The sequence below is a fragment of the Mesoplodon bidens genome (assembly GCF_964165515.1).
Source record: "Mesoplodon bidens genome assembly, contig: HAP1_SCAFFOLD_929, whole genome shotgun sequence".
In the NCBI taxonomy this organism is placed as follows: domain Eukaryota; kingdom Metazoa; phylum Chordata; class Mammalia; order Artiodactyla; family Ziphiidae; genus Mesoplodon; species Mesoplodon bidens.
In genome coordinates this window covers 97,932-108,490 of record NW_027671932.1, presented here as the reverse complement: position 1 = coordinate 108,490, position 10,559 = coordinate 97,932, and positions in this window count along the sequence as shown.

Here is a 10,559-nt window from a genome sequence, read left to right as displayed (position 1 = left end):
TCAGTCAAGCCTAGGCCCCTGCTGACCTGCCAGCTGGATGAATCCACGTGAGTAGCCATCAGTAAGATCAACAGAAGGGTCACCCAGCCAAGCCCAACCCAGATTGCAGAATTATGAGCAAATAAAATGTTCATTGTTTTAAGCCACTAATTTGTGGGGTGGTTTGTTATACAGCAAAATATAGCTCCTGGCATGTTAAAATGAAGTCAGTGATCAAGACGCAGTGACTCTACTCTCTGAGACAGTAGTGTGTGGACTGAAGACGCACGTCTGGGACCAAAGCAAGCTTGGTTCAAATCCTTACTTTTTCACTTTTTAGCGCTTATGGCCTTGGGCAAGTTATTTATCTTTCTGGGGCTCAGTCTTGTTATCTGTGAGTGAGAGAACTATTTCTTCTCTCACAAGATAGTTAAGAAATGAAATGAGTGAAAGTTTGGGGCACAAATTAAGTACCCACCAAATCTTATATTATTTGTTATATTCCATTTCCTTCCTGTCGTTCCCTCACCCCCTGAGGGGATAAAAGTGATCCAAACTACATTAACTCTTTAGGGTAGCCCCGTGACCTGCTAAAGGCAGTTCTGTCATAGGTCAGTTTTGCACTGCATATGTACATTTGGCAAACAATTCTTGTGTTTTTATGAAAAAGAGGTAAACTCCTAAAATACAGGTGATGGATTTTTAAAATGATAGCAGGTTTGTGGGGCACTGCTGGAGACAATGCACATTTGTGTCCATGTCCCAGACCGCCTACACCTGCTCCTCTGCAGTATCACAGCTGTTTATTAGACTAAGCTGGGGTCACCAAAGAATATTGAAGTTACATTCAGCTTATTTTATTGCAGAAGGCATGAAGGCACATGCTGTATTTCCAGTTGGTTTTCACAAAAATGCATTACTATCTCAATGGTTTGTGAAGTTCACTTAGGCAAAAATTGCAGATTTCGAGGTAGTACTGCATAAACTTTGGTGTTTGTTGAGTCCTTGTCTTCATACTGGAAAGAAGCAAGTCCTATATTGAGTGACTAAATTAGGTGCAGACACCAAGAGAAAACACACACATGCACACACATGAAAGAAAGGATTAAGGAAAAAAGAAATAAACCTGCTCTGGCCTCAGTTTCCAATTTGTAAAATGAGAAAGCCAGACTAGAAGGTTCTCCAAGGTCACTTCCAGCTCTGAGTTTTAGCAGACATCTCAAATTCTGTGCATTTATTAGCCCTTTGTGAGATGAAAAACACAGGTTGTTCTCCAGCAAAACTTTAATTGCAGAGCTTTAATTAGAAAAAAATCAAAATACTCTTTCAGATTATGCTTTTTTAATTTTAGTTTTGTTTCCATATTATTTTAAAAGAGAGATGAAAGCTGCAGTTTGACAAATTGCTACATCCGTCTGCTTGCCGTACAACTGCCCTAGCAAGTTAACTTAAAACAACTTTCTAAAATGTACTTTTAATGAGAAACTTAGACCCCTGAAATTTGTATAAAACATTTTTTTCCTTCAGACTTCTTATAGGGCTGTAGAGTTTCCATACCTCAGTGCCAAGAGCATGGCAGAGGAATTTCGCTCAGCTTAGTAATTACCTTGTGTTAGTCTAGCTCAAAGTTGTTTTTCTCTTAATGGCTTAAGAGAGCCATTCAAATGCTTTGATTCTAGTAATACAAGTCTTAATGGGCAAGGCAGGTGAATGCCCATGTAATGTTTAGCCTATTAAACTGGCCATATCCAAAGCTTATGCAGAGTAAATTCTTACTAGGGACTCTGAATAAGGGCAGATCAACGTGGACAAAAGCTTGAGAAAATAAGAGAGCTAAAGTAAGTCTGCGAATGTCCTTCCTCTCTCCAACTAAGATCCCGATTATAGTGGACATTTATTTTTGCCTTCTTGCATGGCGAGGGGAGAAGAGCTCCCCAAAGTCTCCCTGTGTGCTTCCAGAATGTTGATTCACCCGCAGGCTTCACAGTGGACCATGTATATGAGACCACGGTTTCTCAGACTATCTGTGGTGAAGGACCAGTTTGCTTCATCTCCCACACCCCCATCCACTGTGGACTGGTACTTGTATAAAATATAGTAAAAATGAGTCACTGGAAAAATGACACACGAACTATGACATACAAAATATAAGCCTAAGTTTTTATTATTAAATTTAATGACTCTCTCAAATTGCAGTACAAGTTTCTAACCATCCTCAGTTTCTATACTTACCTTTTTTTTTTTAACATCTTTATTGGAGTATAATTGCTTTACAATGGCGTGTTAGTTTCTGCTGTATAACAAAGTGAATCAGCTATATATATACATATATCCCCACATCTCCTGCCTCTGGCATCTCCCTCCCACCCTCCCTATCCCAACCCTCTAGGTGGCCGCAAAGCACCGAGCCGATCACCCTGTGCTATGCGGCTGTTTCCCACTAGCTATCTGTTTTACATTTGGTGGTGTATATATGTCCATGCCACTCTCTCACTTCATTCCAGCTTACCCTTCCCCCTCCCCGTGTCCTCAAGTCCATTCTCTGTGTCTTTATTCCTGTCCTGCCCCTAGGTTCTTCAGAACCATTTTTGTTTGTTTAGATTCCATATCTATGTGTTAGCATATGGTATTTGTTTTTCTGACTTACTTCACTCCGTATGACAGACTCTAGGTCCACCCACCTCACTACAAAGAACTCAATTTCGTTTATTTTTATGGCTGATTGTCTAAACTTATCTTGTTGTAGATGGTAACAAACATGTGGAAACAGGCATTGGTCCACGGACCACACTTTGAGTAGCACTGACCTAGACTAGGCCAGTAGTATTCTCTGGTTCCCAGTAATTATTTCATGGGTGTTCTTATGACCTGAGCTGGTCCCAGTCACTTGAATGTTGGGACTTTGGTTGAGAAACTGGGACAACAATTCTGTTTTTCCTGGCTGGATGCCACCTTGGGACTATAAGAGAAGTGGCTTGAGAATGAGTCAACACCAAGAAAGCAGAACCAAGAGGTAGCAAGTCAGAAACTGAATCTGCTCCTGTGTTATAGAGAAATAGAAGCCAATAAATTAAAAATTTTGCTCAAGCTAGAATTCATTAGGTTTTCTATCATCTGCAAGAGAAAGAGTCCTATGTGATATAATTTGCATGTTTCCCCCTAACTCTCAGTCACCTTGCCAGTCATCTTTCCAAAACAGAGATCTGGGAATGCCATTCTTCTGGTTATGAAAACCTTAGCTTCCCACTCCCTTGGTCCAGAGTTCAGGCTTCTTAAACTGTCATTCAAAGTCATTCACAGTTGAGTCCCCTTCTTTCTCAGCCTCATTTTTTTGGCTACTCTCATCCTCAGACACATGCCCAATGCTTTAGTGTGACCACACATGCACTTTTATATATGTAATAGGTTTGCTCATGTTCACTTTGGCTGGATTGCACTTTCTCTTCGCACACCCTCTTCTGATTTTCTAAGAATAGGAACTTGAGAACATAAGGTGTTCATTACTTTTAAATGTTAAGCATTATGCATCACCATCATTCCTGCTGACTCAAGGGCTAATTTTGAGAGTGTTGGCAGGAGGGCAAATTGATGCACCCAGACATTTGACAGAAACTGCATTTAGACTCCAAAGCTTTCATTTCACAGGGAGTCTGATATGGTTATATTACCCAAATCTCAGAAAACAACAAACTTAGACAAAGTGTGACTTTAAGTTATTGCAAAAATGAATAAGCAAGAAATGAAAACATATGTCTGCAGCAAAATGTGTACACAGATGTTCATAGCAGCTTTATTCAAAATAGCTGAAAGTGGAAACAAACCAAATGTTCATCAGCTGATCAGTGTATAAACAAAATGTGGTATATCCATAAAATGAAATATTACTTGCCATGAAAAGAAGTGAAGTGCTGATACATGGAACAACATGGACTAACCTTGAAAACATTATGCTAAGTGAAAGAAGCCAGATATAAAAGGCCACATATTGTATAATTCCATTTATATGAATGTCTGGAATTGACAAATCTATAGAAAAAGTCGATTTGTGGTAAGCTAGGGCTGGGGAGAGTGATGAGATTGAAGGGTGAAGGCTAGGGGGAACAGAGTTTCTTTTCTAGAGTGATGAAAATGTTCCCAAATTGATTGTAGTGATGGATGCACAACATTGTGAATATACTAAAAGTCATTGAACTGTACACTTTTAATGGGTGAATTATATGGTATGTGAATTATGCCTCAACAACGTGTTTTTTTAAGAAAAAGAGTTTATAGGAGCTTTATTCATAGGTGCCAAAACTGGGAAGCAACAAGATGTCTAAGGTGAATGGATAAATCAACTGTGGTACATCCAGACAACTGAATAGTATTTATTCAGCACTGAAAAAGTGAGCTATTAAGCCATGAAAATACATGCAGGAACCTTAAATGCATATCACTAAGTGAAAGAAGCCAATCTGAAAAGGCTACCTACACACTGTATCATTTCAACTATATGACATTCTGGAAAAGGCAAAACACTGGAGACAGTAAAAAGATTGGTGGTTGCCAGGGGTTAGGGTGGAGGATGCAGTGAAGAGGCAGAGCACAGAGGATTTCCAGGGCAGCGAAACTACTCTGTGTGATACTACAATGGTGGAGACATGTCACTATACACTTGTCTAACTCACGTAAACTATGGGCTCTGGGTGATAATGATGTGTCCATGTAGGTATGATTGTAACAAATGTCCCACTCTGGTGCTGCATTTTTTTTTTTAATTTCCTTCCTCCCTCCCTCCCTCCTTCCCTCCCTCCCTTCTTTCCTTTCCTTTCCTTTCCTTTCCTTTCCTTTCCTTCCTTTCTGCTGTGTTGGGTCTTCTTTGCTGCGCGCAGGCTTTCTCTAGTTGCAGTGAGCGGGGGCTACCCTTCGTTGCGGTGCATGGGCTTCTCATTGCAGTGGCTTCTCTTGTTGCAGAGCACGGGCTCTAGGTGTGTGGGCTCCAGTAGTTATGGCTTGCGGGCTCAGTAGTTGTGGCTCACAGGCTCTAGAGCACTGCCTCAGTAGTTGTGGTGCACAGGCTTAGCTGCTCCGTGGCATGTAGGGTCTTCTTGGTCCAGGGATCGAACCCATGTCCCCTGCATTGGCAGGCGTAACCACTGCACCACCAGGGAAGTCCTGGTGCTGGATGTTGATAGTGGGAGAGGTTGTGTGTGTGTGTGGAGGGGTGTTGGGGGGGGTCAGATGGCATATGGAAGTTCTGTGTTTTCTGCTCAGTTTTGTTGTGAACTTTAAACTGCTCTAAAAATTAAAGTCTAGAGAAAGAAGCAAAGGAGGGTGAGGAGGAAGGGGGTGAGGAACAGGAAGAGGGCCAGGGCAAGGACGGAGAGGAGGAGGAGGTGACCTCACAAGGCCCATCTCAGTTGGCACCACGTCTGAAATTTTCCCTGCCTCTCTCTCATCTCCCTCCTGGCGGAAGAATTAATTGCTCTTTCATCTGTATTTTCATTGTGTTCTTATTCCTACTTCTTTTATAGTTCATATCACTTTATTATACTTGTTTGTAGGCCTTACTTACTGAACTATGACCTGCCTGAGGGCAGAGGCAATGCCTTATTTTCTTGATATTTCTACTAGAAATACTACATGGTAGAGTTCAATGAAAGTGTGGTGTGTGTATGAACGAAGAACATCTTAAAGCGGCAGTGTTCAGTTCAGTTTTAAAGGATTCTACTCTAGAATCTGTTGTTCTTCAGGCTCTTTGGTAACCTAAAAAAAGCTCCCTCTACGTGGCTCATCCCTGGGACCGTGGCCAGGATGTGAGCGAGAGCACTGAGGACATGTGACAATCCTAGACGAACGACTTATCCCTACTGAGTCTCCTCCAATAGGCAGCGTACTATTCTAGTAGAGCTTTTGGAAAATACTCTTTCTTGGGGATAATCTAACCATGTGCAGCCTGAAATCTGGAACCAGACTTCTGTGTAGTGATGAAGGTCAACTGGGAAGATGTCATTGGGCGGAGAGGAGAAGCTCTCACTCTACTGAAAGCCACCACTGCCACCTCAGGATGGCTGCCTGAAATGCTCTGGTGAGAGCTTTATTACAAGGCTTTGGGGTTAGATATATGTAAAATGTGTGACATGTGTTCCTGGGAGGGATGACATTTTAAGCTTTTATTATTCATTTATACCTTACTGAGAATCATATGTAATAGAGTTCTTGAAAGTAGGTTTTAAGAGGGCAATAGAGAAAACTTACCAAGATACTGGTGCTAAGAATGAAAAGGAAAAGGTACCTAAGAGGTGATAGGATGCCAAAAATAGCTTTTCTTTACTTCCCAAATTTGGCCTCAGTTAATGGATAAAGTGAATATTCTCAATCACATAACCACTTTAATTTTAGTACCAGGGCATACTTTTTAAGAAGTCACTTATTTATATTGTTTAAAATAGTAGCATTGAGAATATGGGGAATTTAGTAGGCAGGGCTCTACTACTTACTTGCTGAACCAAATCTAAGGAAGTTTCTTCCCGTCTCTGAACTTCAGTTTTATTTACTGATAAAATGGGCACAATAATCCTGTACTGTTTACATCACAGGATGTTTGTGAAAATGCACTGAGATCGCTGAAAGCAAAATGTTTTATAAATTAGACAAATAAATTTATAATTTATCATTGATGTTAGTCTAGGAAGGATAAGTGCTGTGAACTTCTGCTACTAAATACCAATGGAGTTTATTTGTGGTTGGTACAAAAAGAAAAAAAAAAAGCAAAGAAAACTGCTGTACATTTAGTCCTTTGTTTCTTTCAATTTTGAAGGAGCTCTACCAGGTTCTGAAAAGGAATCTTATTAACATTTTGGGAAAAGCCTTTTTATTGAAACTTCTTGTAAGTTTTACACGCAAGGCACACACATGTATGTAAGAATATCTAGCCAACATGTGCCCTTTTAAAAGAGAAAAGCTCTTCTATAACCATCTTCTCCAAGGATCGTTAATTTGTATCAGAAAATTGGAGAGGCATGCAGGGATACCTTCCTAAGGAGCATAAAATGTCTGAGCAGTTATCACCCATAGCATCTGTCCCTTCTCTGATCTATTCCAGAGATCACTTGCCAATTCACAAATGCCATGGGGGACCTCTCCTGTGCGGTTATGTAACTCTTGACCTGTGTAGGGCTTGCCCCTAAAACTGCACCATGAGGTCCTTAAGGACAGAGCCTGCGACTTACAGGTACTGGTGTCTCCTAGTTTCCAGCAGGAAATATTTATTAAATGAAAACTTGGCTGAGGCTGCATATCAAGGTCAGGAGGAAGTGGTGCCTCTTGGCAGATTTTATCCTCAGGGTAGGTTACCTGTTCCTGCATAATTGAAAGAAGACTCTGTGGGTTTGAAGGCTGTCTAACCCTTTCACAGGAGATCAAGTAACTGTGCTAGGCCATGGGTGTCAAATAAAGGGCATCACAGTTTAAGAAAGACATGAGAAATTAGGAGACAGTTCAGAGAACAGCTATCATGAAGATAAAGAGTTTAGAAAGGAAGATGTAGGAAGAGGGGAGGGAAATACTGGGATTATTTAAACCTGACAAGAGGAGCCTGAAAAAAAGCATGGCAGGTAGTTGAGTTTCAAACATTTATGGGGATGATTATATAGAGCAGAGCTTCTCAACCTTTGTGGCAAGGCATACTTAAGAAAAGATGATATTTACAGGGCCCACAAGGATAATCAGGTAAGGCTGCTCAAGACTCGATTCTTCTCTAAGGCTTTGACATTCCTGGGTCCCACTGTGCCACCAGAGGACTTAGCACAGCCTTTGGGTAGTGTTATGGACAGAATATTTGTGTCCTACCAAACTCGTATGTTGAAACCCTAAGGCCAATATGATATCATAGTATTAGGAGATGGGGCCTTTGGGAGGTGATTAGGTCACAACAGTGGAGCCTTTATGAATGGAATTAACGCTCTTATAGAAGAGACCTCACAGAGCTCTCTCACCCACTTTTTCTGCAGGGTTGCTGGGAGAAGACAGCTGTTGACGAACCAGGAAGTAGGTCTCACCAGACACAGAATCTGCTGTTGCCTTCATTTCGGACTTCCCAGCCTCCAGGACTATGAGAAATACGTGTTTGTTGTTTAAGCACCCAGTCTATGGTGTTTTGTTACGGCAGCCCAAACTGACTAGGACAGGGATTTGTGCACATGTTAGAAAATTGATGTCCCCTAGTCAGGGACTGTCTGTATTTTAGGTAGAGTAGGAAGAAGTAGGGTCAAAACAAAAGATGGAAGATTGGAATAAAATGAGAAAACACTTTATTCTTAGATTTGAAAATACCAGATTGGTTTGTCAAAGGGTGCGTGTGTGTGTGTGTGTGTGTGTGTGTAGCATGTGCTAAAAGTCTTTATGCAGTTTAAGCTTCACTAACTTCAGAAAAATAAGTGCTACAGACTTATCCTCAAGATCTCGTGAAAGTTTAATTATTTACATTTATTTTATAGTAACTTTAGTTTTGTGAATGTTGAACAATGAAGTCTTCATTTTAATTATTTGAGTCAGCCCCTCTGACTGAAGATGGTAACGGCTGACTGCAACAAAAAGCAAAATTCCCTATTCAACATTCACAAAACTGGATAAAAGAACTTTTAAGTTCTTTAGAACTGGGTTTGCGTAGTGAAAAGATTCTATAGGAAAGATGGATTTAAGGACATATATGATCCTGAGTATAAATGTGTGGGTACAAGCAAAAATTCCAGACAGTATTTCAGACACTTAAGGCAGTGGAATTGGTGAGACCCAAGTCAAGTTTCTACCAAACAGTAGAGGGGACCCAGGTAGTATCTGGGTTACCGATGGGACAAGCAGAAAATTTCATTACTGTAAATATATGAAACCATGAAAGGATGGAGTTGGAAAATAGGATGGCAGGGTAGGGCAGAGGGACCTGGAAGGCCCAGCAGGGGCGGAAGGGGTTGCTGGACTGGTGGGTGGGGGAGGGGCCGTGGACACACCCTCTCCATGTTGTCCCCTCCCCCACACTCAGAAACCCTTTGTGACTCTTCAGTGCTCTGTGATGCAGGCCTGGGACTGCTCAATAACTTCAGTAACTTCAAGCAGCCTTGTGATTCAGAAAACGGAATTCAGAAAATGGAACGCTCTCTCATTTTTGAACAGCTTACTGACCCATGTCCGAGCTGTGACTCAACATCCTTGGATATTGACCAAAACCTCATCGTCCTGTGCGGGTTGGGGTTGCTTCTTCTGTTCCTGTGGTACCTGGTGCGCTTGCCATTTTCATCTATCTTTAGTAAAACCAAAGACATCCGAAAGGTAAGCAGCCCTGGGTGAGCCCCCAACGGAGATTCTTTATTGTTGTTTCCATTTCTATTCCCACATTTTGTGTGTGTGTGTGTGCATTTTTTTTATTAGTTTCTGCTTTATAACAAAGTGAATCAGTCATACATATACATCTGTTCCCACATCCCTTCCCTCAAGCATCTCCCTCCCTCCCACCCTCTCCATCCCACCCCTCCAGGCGGTCACAAAGCACCGACCTGGTCTCCCTGTGCTCTGCGGCTGCTTCCAGTGGAAGCCCATGTCCCATCTGAGTGTTTGGAGGACTCCAGGATAAAATCCCAAACAGTAATTCTGTGGCCCTGGGTTGGGTTATTTAGAGAGTTTGGGATCTCTGCAGGAGAACAGAGTTCCCCATTGCTTGATCATGCCTCACATTCTCATGTCAGGCATCACTCGACAAAGCCTTCCTTTGTGCTGGGCTGATCAGAGCAGCAATGCTGAGCCTCTGACCATAGGCTGGAGCCTGAGCTCCAGGATACAGGGTCCTATCTGAGGGACATGGACGTAACTGTTGGCCTCAGATGCTAGGCCCTCCTTGGGCAGATGACTTCTGACTGAGAATATCAAGTGTGGACCTCATAGTCGAAAGTCCTTCTTTGAGTTTGTCAAAGAAGAAAAAAATGGAAAGCATTTTAAACCTTTAAAATTGATAAAAAGAAGGAACATAAAGTTCTGTTAATTAAAAGAGAGTCATATTATTCATGGATAATGAATATCTGAGTTTCCTAGAGAAGAGTGAGAGAAATGAGCCCCAGCCCTTCATTCTTTTCTTTTGTTCTCAGCATCAGGGCAGAGCCAAGAGGAGAAGGAAAGGTGGAACACCAAAAGGTAAGGTTCTGCCTATCCCACCTGAACTCTCCAAGGGTGACCCTTCCTGCCTTTTCCAGGAGATCCAAGGTCCCTGATCTCTGAGGATGTCAACTGCTAGGTACAGTTTCTCTCAGAGACCAGAGTTCTCAGAGGAGAGGCTTGTGGGAAGGCAGTCAGAGCCTGAGACACTTCTCAGATTCCCTGCTCTGCTCATCGCTGGGCATAAAGCAGTGATGGACCTGGGCAATGGGTGTTTCCCAACAGGTGGCCAGGTGAGATGTCAAGAGTCAGAACTTCTGTGTCCTGACTTTGTAAAAGTCCTTTGACTTCCTGGATGATCAGATCCCTCTCTAAGGCAACACTGATCTCTGGGCTTCACATCGTGGTTTTGAGCATCACATGAGATAAAATGCATGTGAAAGTACTTTACAAGAAGC